At 50.7% G+C, this 17,287-nt stretch overlaps 1 protein-coding gene across 1 annotated transcript in view; it reads right to left on the reverse strand.

The window, feature by feature from the left end:
- The window catches only part of EEFSEC (eukaryotic elongation factor, selenocysteine-tRNA specific), a 337,743-nt gene that overhangs the window by 828 nt on the left and 319,628 nt on the right, over positions 1-17,287 (reverse strand). The gene's annotated exons all lie outside the window — the stretch shown is intronic.

Raw genomic sequence — 17,287 nt, forward strand, 5'->3', positions numbered from 1 at the left:
CTCAGGTCCCCATGGGGATCAACCCCATACCCAGTGGCCATGTCCTTCCTTTGTTCTAAATGGTTCTGTTCCTTCCCAGCATACTCATGCTAAGACCCACACCTTGAAACTGAGGCCTACTGGCCTAGGTGTTCTCCACTCTCCCCCCCTTTGTGGCCTGGGAGGCTGATCTCTGCCAACATTGTGGATTCCAGTGCCCTCTGACCTCTAGGTGGGTTTAGCCAATGGGAACACTAGCAGATCAGAAGGCGAGAGGAGAGAACAGCTAGGGTGTTGACCCCATTCCTTTGGGATCAACAGAACTTCTACTGGGGGTCCTTTCTCCCGGGCACTGGAAGATACTGTTCCCCTACCCCCAGAACTCCCTCCTTCACACCATGTCTTACCTGCTCCTTTGCCTGCCCATGCCTTGGTATAGACCCTCTGTTTTCTCCCTCCAGTCAAACTACTGAGCAGAAACATGCTTCTTGCTGACACCACACTAACCAACTCTTTCAGCCCTGCCACCACTATTTTGGTGTTTTCCCTGTAGCCTCGAGGAACTCAGGACTGTTCCTGGGCTGCTGTCACACTTGAGCCTCTGCATGTACTGCTCCCTCTTCCCTAAACACCCTTTATTTCCTGCCCCAATAATCCTGAAATATGAGGCTACAGTACTTATACTTCCTTGGGGGCTTATTTTTATGAGGAATCTGCTTGATGGAAGTACAGTGCAGCCTCCTTGTGGGCTACTGGCCTGGCTGAGGTCACTTGGCTGGCCCTGAGCACAGAGGCTAGGCCCCACTCAGCTCTACATCAATGGAGTGCCCTAGAATGAACTGCTTACCTTCTGTAAGTACCACAGTTCTAGTAGGGGGTCCTGGTGGGAGAAAGCCGGCAGGTCTGTGGCAAGGCTGAGCTGATGGGGCATAAGATGGACATGGGACAGGGACGCCTGATGGGTGGCAGTGCCTGGGACTTCTACTGGGGGAGCTGGGTATGAAGCCTTCATAATATGGTAAGGGGCAAGTGGCGTGGAGCCCAGCCCACACCCTGCTTCTCAAATGAGGGGTCCTGGTAGACCTCTGAATCCCCCAGAGAGGGCACTACTGATTTGCTGAGAGGGGCTACATCTGCCAGTGGTTCAAGAAGCTGTGTCTAGAACTAGCAGGAAGTTGGAGATAAGCCCAAGGAAGAGGGCCCCTTGCCTTGCATGTGCTACTGTGTCTGCTGGCACCTGATGGGGTTCCTTCCTGAACCCAGACTTGCCTGGGTGCTAGCTCTGAAGAGAAGACAGCCATGTAGCTTGGGCATCAGGCTTAAATGCCAAGAGGACCTTGGTCTGGTGTGCCTCAACCAGACAAGGAATGCTGGGTGGCAGGGGCAGGTAGGCTAGCTGTGGCTTAAAGCAGGTACTCCATGCACGTTTGTTGAAGATTTCAGCAGTCCCTTTAATTTGCAGGTGAGAAATTGGAGCTTCAAGGAGGGCAGTGATTCACCCAAGGCCCCACACTGAGCCAGGAAGAGCCAGGATTTAATCCCTGGGCTTGCATCTGATGCAAATGCAGACTACCGCCCTCCAGCCCATCATCACTCCAGGAGGAGTCCACCTTAAGCAGATTCCTAAAAATGGTTCTGCAGGCGAGCTGTAAGAGCATCTTATACTGGCCCTGCAGCTCCTGGACATTTAAAAAGGTAGGCAGAAGACTGGTTCAAGGGACACCTGTAGAGTTGGTAAGCACCAGCCCTGCCCACTGCAGGAGGGACTCCGTCGTCTTCTCCACAGGCAGAGGTGAGACTCCCAGCTATTGCAAAGCCTGTATCACCTGGGAAGGCTGGGGCACACAGCTGATGTTAATGGGGCTCCAGGATGCTATGGACCTTGGGGGTTTGTACCAAGGGGAGGTGCCCTCCTGCCAGGCAGCAGGGTGTCTAAACACAGGCTCCACGCCCTGTTGGTCTGCATGCCTCTGGATTGGGGTGGGAAGCATGGGAATCGCACCGGGCTAGCCCCTACAAGCAAGTGCCAGGCCTGCAGGTATCTGACTCTCTGAATACAAGCCCTGGCCTTCTTTCTGCAAACAGAGAAGGTGGCTGGCATCAGACACTGACAAATGGCACCAATGGCTTGTCTCCCTCTAGTGCCAGGAGGTCTGATGGCTGAAGAGGAAGGGGGCTCCTCAGTGTCTGCTTTTGGCTCAGAGACAGGTATGGCCCAATCACAGCCCATCTTGCCTGAGATGGCTCTCGTTACATACAGTGCATACCTCCCACTGCCCAAAGCAAGCAGAGCTAGAAAGTCTATCTGGCACTGGTGAAAATGTAGACATTTAATTGCTCTTCTGTGATGGTCAGGCTTGTTTACTATTGCTCGACTCCAGGGTGGCCTGGACACAATGCCTAGAAAGCCTGATTGATACAGACCTGTCAGCCAAGGCTACTGGGCTGTTTGGATTTGGGCAAATGTCACTGGGAACTGCTTTGTTCACAGTGGCTTTTTGCCCCTTAGCCAGTGGCAAATAAAGGGAAGTAAAGGAAAGGTCACAGTGTTGGGTGGCTGGAGCTGCTGCCCACACCTACCAGATTCAGTGGCACTCAGCCCTGAGCCATGCTAGGTTCCCCCAACCTGCCCCTGGCCTTTCACTCAAAAACATATGGGGACACTCCAGGACTGGGAAACACTGGTGAGGAACATGCAGACCAGAACCCAGGCTCCATGGATTTTACTAATCTGAGAAGGAGCAGACAGTAATCAAGTGAACAAGATAATCCAGATAGCCACCAGATAATCAAGGAAACAAAACTACTGTGTCCCTGGGAATGGAGGGAGGCCAGGCCCCATGTGCCAAGGGCAGACTTCTCTGAGGAGGAATGCTGGAATGGGGGAAAGATGTCATGGGGCCAGTCACATGGAGATCTTGGGCAAGGATCTGCAGCAAACTACATCCATAAGGTGTCTCACGTGCCCTGCTCTGCAGGAGCCCAAAACAGGGAGGGTCCTGGAGATCTGCAGGAGTCATGCACCAATTTGGGGGTCAGAGTGGTATGGGTGGTGGCTGAGTGCCAACTCTCCATCTGCCCAGTGTCCACCAGTGGTTCCTAAGCATTTTGTGTAGGCGTTGGGGATACAGAAGCAAGCAGGACCTTCCTACTCTTATGGAGCTGCCATTCTCTCGTAGGTTTCCTCTGGGAGCCTATGTGGGCTGAGCAGCAGTGTGTGATCCCTCCTAGGATGGCTCCTGGCCTCTGGCTTCTGCATCTCCCTCTTCCCATGTGACCTGGCCCACACTACACCTTAAACTGTCCCCTTTCTACAATACACCAGAAACATTGCCACCAGGGCCTATGCATTTGAAGATTCCTCCCCCAAGAGTTCCAATGGCTCCCAGGCTTACCTGCTTGGAATCACTGTGTAAATGTCACCTCCTGGTCAGGCCTTCCCAATCACTTCCACCCCCTGCCCCTTCATGTCATGACCCCTCCTACCCGCACTATTTTCCATAGCTATCATCACCCTCTAACATACATTATTATTTCCTCATTTGATGTTGGTTTTCTACCACTGCTAAAATTTAAATCCTACCTCAGCAGTGATTTTTTTTCTATCCATGCTATAAGCCCAGTACCTAGAACAATCACCTATAGTAGATACTCAAAGAAAACTGCTGAATGAATCAGTACTGGATGAGGCCCCACTAAGCAAGAACTGGCTGCCAAGCTCCCCAAATGGTCACAGCATGGACCCAGCAACCTTCTTTCTAGAAACTCAGTCCTACCAAGCAACCTGAGATTTGTGTTACCATCCATGTAGGTGCTCAATCTTCACAACACAGTGTGAAAAAAACCAGGTCCAGAAGAACAGTAACTGGCCTTAGCTCACTCAGCTCTGGAGAGGCAGAGATGGACTGACAGTGAGGCTACCTGATGGTCTGTGTGCCCACAAGGAAGAATGTGGTAAAACTAAGGAGGGCAGTCAGGACAGGAGCATTTGTTGTGGTAAAATGTTTTGGGAGATGAAAAGTGATATCTGAGAAAACCTTAAAGTTGCACAAAAACAGACTAATGTTATAATGTTAATTTAAAAAATGCAGGAATCAAAATTTTTGCAAGAGTTCTGCTCCAGCTCTGGGATACAGAAAGATTCGAAGGCTATCTATTAGGACATTGGGGGTCAGTAGTGCAGTTACAAGCAATCCTTTTGCTTCCTTCTACTTTTTTCTATTTCCCAAGGTTTTTACCATGACCCTGGGTATTCACAAGGCCACCTACTACAGGGCTACTGGCGTGTCCTCCTGCACACACATCTGAGCCCAGAGAAGGCAGTGCCCATTCAGTGCAGTCTGGCTGCTGAGGTCATGGGCACTTGGGGGGCAGCAAGAACAGGGGAGAGGGCCCCTGGGGGATGGACAGGGAGGGAGGGTGGGTGGTGAAGGATCTCAGAGCTGCCTGGGCCAGGAAGCCCACTGCCATCTCTAGGCCATGGTACAGTCTCTGCAGCTCTTTGGCTTTGCCCAGTGAAAGATGGGGCTGAGCAGAACCTTGAGGGTAGGTGATGCTCACAGCTAGTTCCTGGCCTTAGATATCCATGTTTCTTACATTGCTGCTGTACCAAGAGCAGTAACTGAGAGGCACAAGCTTAGGAATTCACCCTGCACAACCTCCTGAAGGCCAATCCCCTGCTCTCCATCTTTGACCCGCTCTGGTCCCTACTCCACAGTAGAGAGGCTGTTCTAAGGCACAGACGAACCATCTGAGCTTGGTTCCACTATCAGCAGTAGAGTCAGGGCCTGCATCATCCACCATGTCCCTCCTTCTGTGCCTCACCCCTGCTCACTCCCCACCCCTATCTTTAACCATGTTTCTAGCTCTAACCAAAAGCCATCAAGCAGGCCCTCCTAAGTCACACTTCCTTTGTCTCCAACACTCTTCTCACCCTTTCTGTATAGCCAACCCCTGCTTAGCCTTTGTCTCCATGGGAAGGTAAAGGGCTCAGGGTAGGTTTGCTGGACAAAAAACAAAGGGAAGGAGCAAAGACTCAGGAGTGTAGGGCAGTGAAGGGAAGAGAAATGCTCCAACAGAGCCTATGCCTCCAGAGCTAGGGAGTGTCAGTCTGCAAGCCAGTGGCCCAGAGAGAAGCCCCAGGCTCAGAGAGTGGCCACCCCTACCCCATGTGACCTGGAGCATGGCCCCCCACCATGCAGGGTGGGCACAAGGGGAAATGCACTATATGTTTGAAGTTCACACTGTGGCCATCATTACACAGGGCCTCAGCAGACATACCCTGCTCTTTCTTACCAAAACTGGGGGTTCTTGGAGCCCAGTGGCCCTGTTCCACTCCAATGAGCCCAGATGGAGGAGGCAGAAGGGGAGGGCTGGTATGACCCTGGGGGTGATGTTACTGCCTCTGGCTTTTCTTGGGGACACTCTCCCAGGGCCTGTCTGGCCTTTCTCACTAAGTGCCAGCTCTACACAAAGGCACAATGGACTGGAGGCTGCTGGGTCTTGGCGGAGGCTGGGGGTAATCAGGGAAGAATGTGGGAAGTACAACTGTTTCCCAAGCTCTGGCTGAGGGTGCCGCCCTGACATAGCCATCAAAGGCCAGCAAATTGCCTCCAATTGCTGGTGTCGCTTTCATGTTGGGGGCAAGACTGGAAAAGGGGCCTCAATGCTGGTGGGCGGCTTGCATCCTCCCAGTGGGAACTGAACCCTTGCAAGTAGCTTGGGGTCATTGGCCCCCTTGGTGGCCTGATGGGGCTGTAGCTAACTCTAGCCACTCCAGCACTTCCCCTTCCTGGACAAAACAACTTTGGAGAAAGCTGAAATGATAGGGCAGAAAGAGAGCCAGGGCAAGGGGCAAGGGGCAAGGCCCTTTTTGGGATCAGCATTGTGATAATAGGATGGGCTGCGGAGCTCAGAGGGAAAAGCCTGGCAGCTGGGCTGGGCTGACATATGGGGTGGCCAGAGCAGGGTAGCCATGGAAGGCCTTGAATTCAGTCAGGCCTTGAATCAGGACTGGATGCTTGGCCTGTGAACAGGGAGCACTGCCCAAAGGAGGGGACCTCCCTCGATGAGGTAGCACTGAGCTCTAAGGCTGAGGTCCCTCAAACAAGGTGGCTGTAACTCCCAACCATTGAGCTCTAGTGTCACACTTCACTCAAAGAGAGGAGTCTCTGCCCACCTGTCCCCAGTTATGAAGCCACCCAGAAGAGGTCACAGGTGATCACAGAAGGGTGGCAGCACAGGGCCTGACAAGATCTCCCATGTCACTAATGTGGCAAACTGTTCAGGATGTGCTGCTAGAGGTGAGGCCAGAGGTGGGCCTGGCTGGGAGGGAACTTAGGGGGCAGACATGGGTTGGGATGTAAGTACCCTGACACAGGGTGGGACCCAGTCATGTCTGATATGCACAGGGCTGCTATTGCTGCCCCATCCCTCAGGTGACCAGCTGAGGCACATCAAGGTGCAAGGACTTGCCACGGCCCACAGTAGTCAGTGGTGGAACTGAAGTTTGAACCCAGGTCCCTCTGCCTGCCAGCAGGCCAGGGTAGTGTGGGCCCTGTAAAAGCTTAGTTCTGGTCCTGGTTGGATGGCTCAGCTGGTTGAAGTGTCATCTTGTACACCAAAAGGTTGTGGGTTCGATCTTCAGTCAGGGCACATACTAAGGTTGTGGGTTCAATCCCCATTTGGGCGGGTATGAGAGGCAACTAATCAGTTTCTCTGTTACATTGATGTTTCTCCACCCCACCCCCCTCCATTCCTCTCTCTCTAAAATCAATAAGCATGTCCTTGGGTGAGGATTAAAAAAAAAAAAAAAGCTTAGCTCTGACAGAGGCAGCAGGGAGGGAGATGCCAGCAAAGTGCTAGGATTGTCCAGTAGTTAGGGAGAGCTGGGTCAACAACAGGGACAAGCGTGAGTATCATTTGGACAGAGAAAATCAGCTCACTTCCTGCTGAATCCCTGAATTCTTGGTGTCCCTTGAACTCCTCTATCTCTTGGTTAGACCTGTTTTTCTAAATTTATACTTGGAAACTGAAACCTTTAAACCCCAGAGCTGATGTGGAGTACTGCCTGGTTTTCCTTCTTTCTCTTCTTACTATGGATCCGGTATATAAACAAAGATGCAATTTGCTTTACAAAGATAAAGTGATTAAGTTTTTATCCAAGGTGTATGCTGCTGATCCTGCAACAAAGGGAATTAGGGGAAGGTTGAAGACAGAACAGGCCCTTTATTGAAATCAAGCTTTCTGAAGTTTTTGAGCACAAGCTCGACAGGCTCTACATGGCCCCTTTCCTTGGGGAAGGGTGAGGCGATGGACACCTGTACCCCAATTTTGATGTCTTAATGTTGCATAATTCCTCCTTTAATTTATATTAAGCTTCTTAGCAGCAATGATGAATTCTTCTAAAACAAAAAATCCTTTGCAGAAATCTTTCCCACACATTGTGTACATTGAAATTATAATGTAGTCAAGGCTTTGGAGATTGGGGGTCCATGGGGAAGGAAAAACAGTGCATTATGTGGAAGGAATGATTTTGTTTTAAGGCAAAAACAAAACCATTCTGAAATAGGAAATGACTTGGTCTCAAGAATTGGACAGAGCCTCAATTATTAGGGGAGCAGCTGAAGCAAAGGAAAATCTGTTGTCATATACTGGGAGGGGATGGGGAGTGGGGGACAGCCACAGTTGGTATGGGTCTGGTGGTGGTTCTGAACTACCTAACACCATCCAACACTGGCTCCCATCTAGCCCTCTAGCTCAGGGGTGTCAAACTCATTTTCACTGGGGGCCACATCAGCCTTGTGGTTGCCTTCAAAGGGCCGAATGTAATTTCGACTCCTTAACCGTTAAGGAGTAGTTACATTTATACAGTCCTAAAATTACATTCGGCCCTTTGAAGGCAACTGTGAGGCTGATGTGGACCCTGGTGAAAATGAGTTTGACACCCCTGCTCTAAGCAGAGACCCAGGGCAGGCATGAAACTCACCTGGGCTGGGGACAAATCCCCCTGGAGTGGCTGTGACCATTCCTGGTATGCAGTCTGGAAACTCAGGCAGGGTTCAAACCCTTGCCTGAATCCGCACAGCTGTGAGGGGGGAGCTCACCTGGCACCTCTGGTGACTTGCCTTGGGCTCCTTGAGGGTCCCTTCTCTCAGCACCCCGGCAGGCCCTGCAGGAGCAGGTTCTTGGCACCTGGGCCACAGGCTCTGGCCTCCTGTCATGAGCCACTAGGCTTCTGGCCCAATAGCTCCCTCTTCTGATCTGACCTTGGATGTGTTGCCAAAGAGATCCCTCCAGAACAAAACCTGATCATCCCTCCCAGCTTAGAAATCTTCAGCCATTCCTCAGTGGGTATCCAAGTTCCTCTAAGCAACCCCTTATCAATTGTTTGCTGCAGACCCAGTACTTCCTTATTAGCACCTTTCACTCCTGCACAGGGTCCTACCACTTAGACCTACAGAGAACCATACCATTCACCCCTATATAGGGCCTCACCACTCAGCCTTGCACAAGGTTCCACCACTCACCTCTGTACAAGACCCCATCACTCAATCCTGCACAGAGCCCCAACACCTAGCCCTGTACAGGGTCCCTACCACTCACCTATGCCCTGGCTCTATATAGGTGCTCTTTCAGCCTGGGGTGCCACGTGATGCTATCTGCCCGGCAAACCCTACTTTTGCTTTGGTTCTCGGCAATAGGCTTAGCATCTTGGTTTGGCCCTCTCTGATGCTTTCCTGGCCTCCCTCCTCCATGAAGACCAAGACTCTACATACTCTGCTCCACAGCCAGACCTTCTGTCCCTAGGAGACAAGATACAGTCTGCAGCAGTAGCCAGCAGCTCCAGGAAAGGCCACCAATGGCAACTTTAGCCCACCTGTACTCTCTCTCATCTGCCAGTGGACTGGGTCCTGAGAGCTGGCTCTTTTTCAAGGGCAACCGCCCCCTCCAAGGGAGTCAGAGCTCACCCATCTGCCAGCCTGGCTCCTAATAACCCTCCCACAGCCGGATAGGTGAGTCAGACCCTGTCAATTTACAGGAGGCTTGGGAAGTAGGACATCATAGGAGGTGTCCTATGGGCTGGGGAAGAAGGCAGGAGTGCACTGGTCCTTTTGCCCCACATGACAAGTCCAAACAGATCTGGAGGCCTTCTCCTCAGCACACAGGGGACCTAAACCCTAGTCTCTTCCCCTCAGCTCATGCTCCCTATCAGGATTAGCAGGAATGGCTATGTGGGTACCTGATTGTTCAGGGGAAATGGGTCAAGTGTTTCATGAGTGGTGGGTATACTGGGCAGGGGCAGGGGCTCTGCAACCTGTGGATGGAGCTGAGCTGCCTCTGCGTGGCAGAGTTTCCAAAAGGTGAGCCCAGTCAGAAGTGTTCCTGGGGACTCTTTCTGGCTGAGCCTTGGGCTGAAGTTTGACAAAGTCTCTGGGTAGGGAGGGCAGACTGGAGTGTAGGGCATGAGCCTGGCTGGATCCCTGTTGTGTTTTGAAGGATGGAGAGAGCTAGGGTGAGGTAGGCAGCATGATCAGTATATATCTTGTAAGTCAGTCTCTAAGCAAGGGAGGTGACCACCTAAGGATACACAGCTGGTAACCAGTGGGCAGTGACTCAAATTCAGGCCTGGGGCTTTATGAAGCCATCTACCTGCTGCAGGCCTAGAAGTTTGTCTATGGGCCTGGCCACCCCAGGGCCCTACTGTTTCTCTCTGGGAGCAATGCTGTGGGAATGGGGCATGGGGCTGAAGCTGCCTTTGAGTGAGGAGAAGATAGCAAAATGTCACATGGGTGTGACATGGCTGTGGACCATCCCAATTGTGGCAGTGTAGGGTGGGCACTGGTATGCTCTGGGTCCTAATGGTGGGCGGGTGGGTGAACCAATGGCCTCGGATGCTGCATAGACAGATTCCGCAAGTGGCTGAATCACAGAGAGGAGGTCTGAAGTGGAAAGACTGTCTTGCAGGAAGTAGGCCCGACCTATACTGCCCCAAAGGTGGGCATCAGCCAGTTCTCAGTAATCACAAAAAGGGGACCAGCAGTAATCTCAACTAACATTGATGATACCTTCACTATATGCCAGGCCATGTTCACAGAACTCCTGTACAGCAGCTCTCCTCAAGTCCACAACCACTCCCTGGGGGGACTACTTAGACACAAGGAAACTAAGGAACACAGGAATGACATGGCACGTAGAGTGAAAACTCATTGGCTTCACAGCTGGACTCCCCTCTACTCCACCACAGCCTGGCAACCTCAGGTGCTGGTTCTGATCCCACATGACCTCTGTCACAGGTGTACATGAGCTGACTTCTTTAACTGACTGTGTTTCTCTGAGGGCAGAGACTAGATCCCAGAGTCTACCATAAGACCTGGCCCAGGAAGGATTGAAAAAGTACTTTTTCCTCAACTCACATGAAGAGGGCACACTATCTACTCCATCATCAGAGATGGAAACTGAAGCCTAGAGATATGAAATGACTTTCCCAAGGTCACAGAGTTACTGGCAGAGAAGTAATCAAATGTCCTCATTACTACATGGAAGAACCCAAGTTCTTTTCCAGGCAGCTGGAGGAAAGGAGCCATCTCTCCTCTCAAACAGCACTGCACAGTACTACCTTTGTACCTGATTAATGGTTAGCCCAACTTTGCCAGCGAAGCACAAATGTGCACACATACAGCATATGCATGCACACACATGCATGAGCATGTGTTCAAACACATGTATGTACACACAAGTCTTTTCAACAAGAGATCTAGAGGGCAGGGGCCATGCATTCAGTATGCTCTGTTCAGCTCCTGGAATACAGTGGCCACTGAGTCAGTCTTAATTACTACAGTGGAGGAACCAGGCCTCAGTGAGAGCTGTGTGGGCAGGGGATAGGCAAAGGATGGGTGATGTGGTGCTGGTGGAACTCTGAGCCCAGGGTCTTATCTAAAGGCGAGGCCATGTGACACAATAACCTTACTGTCCTGATCTGAGCTCTGCTTTCCTTCTTGGTCAGGATGAGAGATCATGGGAGTAAAATATGCAGCAGGCTCTCCTTCTAAGAGGCAGCTGCTGTCCCTGGGCTCTCCTCTCCTGCAGGTTCTCTACCCCTCCATGGACAGCCCCGAGGGCAGGCTTCGAAGGAAGGCATGACTCTTGGTGGCCTCCATGGAGACTGTCCCCACCACCAAGGAAGCAGAATTTTAATACTCCGAACACTCCTTAAAGTGTGTATACTCTTAAAGAGCAGTTAGTCTTCAATTAAAATACCTAGAGAAGAGACAGATAACTAGTTTAAAAGCTAGAGCTTACTGACAATAAAAATTCTTTTCATACTGCTTTTCTTAAAAAAAATTCCACATTAAAAATGTCACTTTCATGACTGGGGAAAATCCTCATTCAGAATAATGAAGGTGAACAAAGGTCTGGAAGCAATCATCTTCCAGGGTCCATATGGGGTATCCTGAGTACTTACATCAGCCCTGTTTCTAGAGTGCACACAGTGGGGGAGTGCACACAATGGGCAGGGTAGAGGCTGGCTGTCCTTTCCAGCTGGTAGGGAAGGGCAGGTGGTGAGCTTCAGTGGTCCCCATCCATGCTTTTGACAGCTATAAGCTCCCATGGTTTACCTCCTCCCTGGCTATGGCTGGGGTGAGCACAGGCCGCCCACCCCTCTGCACAGGCACATAGGCCATGTGCACATGCACAGCGCCTCAGAGGAAGATCCCAGGCTTGGGCCCAGGGAGACTGGTGTGTGCAAGGGATTGACCTACTCACCCGGCATGCTGGCCCCCTTGCCCCATCAACACCCAAAATGCTGAGACCTCCTGTGCTGTTATTGTACACATACAGGGTCCAATTGACAGCCTTCTGCTGCATGTCCAATGGGCCTCAGGCCTGGGCTGGCTCTCTGCTCCTTAGCCTTCATGCTCATGTTACCATGTGGGTCCCCAGTGCCAGCACAGAGCCTGGCACAGGGTGGCATCACTGTCTCCTCCCCACATCCTGGTGCTTCTCTCCATGCACTTCGCATTTTAATTGCCTCTTGGCTCATCATCCACTGACTGCCACTAACCCTGGGGCTCTCTGTAGGCATGATGGGGATGGAGTGCCTTCCCCAGTGCTATTTCATGAGGTGCTGATGGGCTGGCATGGACCCTTGCTCACTGGTGTGTGTGTTCTCCTTCTTCGAAAACACTGTCTGTGGCTATTTCCTGAACAGAATTTAATGTCTTTGTGGCCACAGACTAAGATTTTTTACTGTGGCTTGGTGGGGCTATTTTATTGGGTTGGCCAAAAGGTTTGTTTGGTTTTGTTCATAAGATAGCTCTAGTGGCACTTAGTTGTTTTTAACTTCATTCGAAACAATTTTATTGGATTGTATTGTGACAGCTATCATATCAGTGCACAGTAAAAAAAAAACAACAATCAACTTATCAAGCCCTGGCTGGTGTGGCTCAGTGGATTGTGTGCCGAACTGCAAACCAAAGGGTCACTGGTTCGATTCCCAGTTAGGGCACATGTGTGGGTTGTGGGCCAGGTCCCCAGTAGGGGGCATGTGAGAGGCAACTACACACTGATGTTTCTCTCTCCCTCTCCCTCCCTTTCCCTCTCTCTAAAAATAAATAAAATAATTTTTAAAGAAAGTGTGTTCACCTAGATGCACAGAAACAAAAACAATTATCAGGACTGAATTTTTGTGCAGCCATTTTAATATTGAAGATGGAAGAAAATATGCAAAATTTTCAGCCAATTACGCTTTATTATTTCAAGAAAGGTAAAAACACAACTGAAATGCAAAAAAAGATTTGTACAGTATATGGAGAAGGTGCTGTGACTGATAGAACATGTCAAAAGTGGTTTGCGAGGTTTTGTGCCAGAGATTTCTACATAGTCAGGTAGACCAGTTAAAGTTGATAGTGATCAAATTGGGACATTAATTGAGAACAATCAACATTATACCATGTGGGAGATAGCCAACCTACTCAAAACATCCAAATCAATAAAGTTATTGGTGAAATTAAAAAACCTGTCTTTTATTTTACAGAAAAACTAAATGGACTTTTTATCAACCCAATACATTGGGGAGGGCTGCCCTAGCATCTGGGGGAGTGTGCAGTACTCAGCTGGGAGTACTTCCAACCAGGTGTCTGTCTGCCTTCAGGAGCCTGGGCTCCACTGGGCAGGAGATGACTGATCCAGGGTGGGGAATGTACCAAGAATAGTGCTAAGCTGTCTATGGTGTCTCTGTGCCAGGCCCATTTTCTAGGCCCGGCCTTGAACTACAGCCAACAATGTAAAGATCACAAGGTCATGCGCTCCTAGTGCTGCTGGGTACTTGGATGGACCCCTGAACCTCAGTTTCTATATCTGAAATGGGCCAAACCCCCTGCTCTGGCAAGAAGTGGGGAACAGCCCTTCAGAGAGGCAGTAAGTGAATATACATCAGACTCCTGCAGAGAGCTGAGGCTCTGAAGATGGTCTTTGTCTTTCCCAGCCCTGGAAACAATGCCTTTGTCCTTTCTGCTTTTGCAATTTAAGTTTGTGGTGGCCTTAATGTCAGGTGTCTGCACTACTGGTACTGAGGAGTGAGCTGCTACAAATTGACCTATGCACACAGAAGAGTGTCTGTACATGTGTGGTCCTTTGTGGGTGTCAGAGCAGGGGCTGGGGAAGGCCAAAGCTAGGCTCAGAGAAAGCCCTGATCCTCTGAAGACCATGACAGGCCAAAAGAAACCTGGGGGACCAAGAGACAGCAAACACTGGCAGAGCCCCAGGGAGAGGGGCTACACCCACCAGACCCTTCTCTGATGATGGCACCCCCTACTCCCCCAAAACCAGGCTGGCTCACACAGAGCTTTTCAGACAGCAAGACTGGGGCAAACCCTCAGAGTATCTCGTGTGTCAGGCAGGTTATCTCTATTGCCCTAGAAAGACTTGTCAGGTGGGTGCAAGAGTAGTCACCAGTGTAGTTGCACACGTGTGTGTGTGTGTGGTGGGGGTGGTGATTGATGAGTAGCATCCCCTGGGGACTTGGAGAGCCTCCATTACCCTGCCCAGCTCTGTACAAAGTCTATGGTTGCACTGTTTGGGGGCATGGGGGTGGGTAAGGTCTGCAGGGTGGTAGGCCAATGGCCTTCCCATCTCAAGGTTAGAGGCACCTTTGGGGTTTAGCTGGGGAGGCCATCCTAACCCATAAGGGTCAGAGGCTCTTCCACTTCTTGGAAAGATGAAAAGCTGGTGCTGCAAGGAGATCTCCACAGTTTGAGCCTGGAGATGATTTCATTTCTGGACTTTTGGAAACAGTAAGCATACCAGCAGTCACTGTCTTCAGAGATCAAGACTTCAGCTGCTTGCCCAAGGCTGTGCAGTCTGTTCACTCACTTACTTGATACTATTGACTGAGCCCCTACTTTGTGTACAGCTCTGCACAAGGTACCAGGGCCATGGAGCCTGCTTGGCAGAGCTTCCACACCAGTGAGGGACAGGCCATTCAACCAAGTCAGATGTCAATGTCAGGTGTCAATGTCAGTGTTGGCAGCACTCAGCAGGGCCTCAGGAAGCTTTGATTCTTCACAGACAGTGGCCAGGGAAGGCCATGCTGCTGAGATAGCATCTAAACAGATGCTTGGAGAGGTGTGGGGGAGCCCCAGGAAAGAGCATGCATGTGTCCACGGGTGTGCACATGCATTCCTGTGTGGTATAGAAGATTTAGGGGTGGGTCTGGTGCTTGTTGGCAGGACCCCCTGGGTACTGAAGGGATCAAGGATGGCAAGGAAGGCTGCAGTGGGCTTGGGTGCAGGGCAGACATGGAGTGTGGGTGGAGAGTAAAGCTAGGTTTTTAGCCTGCTCCCATGTGCCACTGTTCCAGAGGTGCTAAGCCCAAGTGAACTCATATTCTGGCTAGGTTTCTCAATTTGACAGAAATTCTCCACATGCTGCTTCTCCTTCTCTGGTGGTCAAAGCTCTAACCCTTCTACCTCCTAAAATAGAGACAAGGGAACCAAAAGTCCCAGAGACCTTTCTGTATCTGAGATTAGTGACGAGGAAGGCTTTGTACCACTGTTCCAATCCTGCCTCTCCCACCCACATTCTAGACCACAGGGTCAAGTTAGGAGCACTCAGTACAGAGAGGCTGCTCCTTTCACCTCAGCCCAAGCCTGGATGCAGTTTTCCCTACATGCACACACACCATAGGCTCTATCTATTCTGCTTCATCCTCAGCCCTGTCTCTCCCTCTTCCTGCCCCTTCCCCTATATCTACACCAATTTCTACAATGCTTGTGCAAATGCCACCTCCCCTACAGAATAAATTTTTCTGAATAAATAAGTGAAGAACAAATGGAAAAATGTTAGAAGCCTCTATGCCACTGCACAGAGCCACACATCTGAACCCAGAATGGTCCACACCACTAATTTATTGGGCATCAGTTCAGGACCTTACATGGAACAACCCCTCTAAGTCTCATAATCTTGTCTTCATCATGGTCTTCAATTGTCAAGATACTATAAATTATATTTGGAGTTCTCTGAGAAGGCAAGAAAGCCCCCACTACATTTTCATGAGGGAAAACACTTCCCTAAGACATGGACAACTACAATGATACAAAAAATTCAGGATCAGTGCCTTCCTTTATTAAGTTATCTGGGAAGCAGTATATCTATTGTACCTGGCTTCCCTGCCTCTAAAACCAAACTGCAATTTGACAATACCTTGCTTGTGACCCACTAACTCAGCCACATTACCCATGCAACTCCCAGCTTTGTATATCTGAGCAGCAGTCTGCCTGCCAATGTGGAAAAGAGGGTGGGACTGGATCCATGGTGTAGCCCCAACAAGGGCTTCCTGTGTACTCTGTAGACAGACAGTTCACTTCATCTGTGGAATGGGTACAATCTCTATCACAGTTGGTTAATATGAAGATCCATGCCAGACAAGGGACATGGTGTGTAAGAGAAGTTCCACCAATACCTGACCTTTCCTGGTGGCCCTGATGACAAATGTGGTGGCTCTGAGAAATGCCTGGTCAGAGTTGTCATTTCTCAATAACACTTGGGTCTGTTCTCAAGTGACCAGCGGGCCTTCCCCAGGGGCTCTGGACTCAGGAAACTGATAGAGATCACTGTAGCAACAAGATGTTGTATGTGAAGTGTTGACCCCAGAACCTGCCTGGCATATGGGGAGCCCTCCCCAAATGTTGGTGGTCATCATCATTGCTTAGGTTGGTGGCTATTACTTCAGGTGCTCTATGTGGTGCCCCTGGCTGCCCTACCAGCTCATTGTGTGGGTGGTACCTGTGGCCCCAGTGTTGGCTACCCCAGGTGACTTAGCACACACACGCCCCAGGCCCAAGCTCAACTCAGACCATATCAGACAGTCCAACCAGAAGATGGGGCTGTCAGGGCTAAGCCAATGCTCCCCTCTCCTGAGGCCAAGCATGCCATGTTCCCTGTCAGGGTGAGTCCCTGAAATCAGTGTGTTAAATCAACACCTAAAATCCCTCCCTATTTTCTGTAATGGGCCATGTTTATGAGCTGGGCCTCCTGCAACCAGGTGGCCAACCCCTTATAGCAGTGTCAGGTTAGTTCCCAAGTTCCTGGCAGGCCTTCCCCAGGGGCATGGCTTTGCCACTGACCACCATGAGGTTCAGGATAGCCATGTGAGCTTTCTGGGCTGGCTCCTTATCTGCAAACTGAGGCCGAACAGAATATTTGTGTCCCAGGTGGCTGGGAGGGTGCTGGGCAGGACCAGATGGGGAATGCTGCCTGTCCATCTCCCACAAAGTACCTGCTAGAGTAGAGGACAGATTCATTTCCACATCTCTCCTGAATGATGAGGTTCTTAGGCAAGTGTCAGGGTGGTGCTAAGTCCTTTCACTGCCCAATCCCTGTGGTCCCTCTGCAGATCCTAGCCCCAGATTCCTCCTCAGTGGCTGTCCCCACAACTATAGTCAACGGACACAGCGAGTGGTCTCAGCCCCTGGCTCTGGCTGGCTCTCCTTGCCCAGAAGGCCTTCTGTAGTCTCTCTACCCAGCTGACTTGTCCTTTAAATGGCAGCTCAAGCTGATCTCCCTGTCCTGGGATAGTCCCACTGTGTATGACAGGCCCAAGGGCTCCTGAGGCTTCTGACCCTGTACAACATGAAGAAGGGAGGAGTGTAGGCAGTCCCTCCAGCTCAATGCCCAGGAAGACAGAGAGAGGTCAGGTCAACTAATGAAAGGCCTGAAGCTTGTGTAGCAGGCCCATGGCTTGAGTTTCCTCTGCTTTAGTCAGAAAAGCAGGAGAGTCCCCCCTCCACTTGACGTCTCTTAGACTTGC

This window comes from Phyllostomus hastatus, unplaced genomic scaffold (genome assembly GCF_019186645.2).
Source record: "Phyllostomus hastatus isolate PE091 unplaced genomic scaffold, TTU_PhHast_1.1 phas_contig_80, whole genome shotgun sequence".
In the NCBI taxonomy this organism is placed as follows: domain Eukaryota; kingdom Metazoa; phylum Chordata; class Mammalia; order Chiroptera; family Phyllostomidae; genus Phyllostomus; species Phyllostomus hastatus.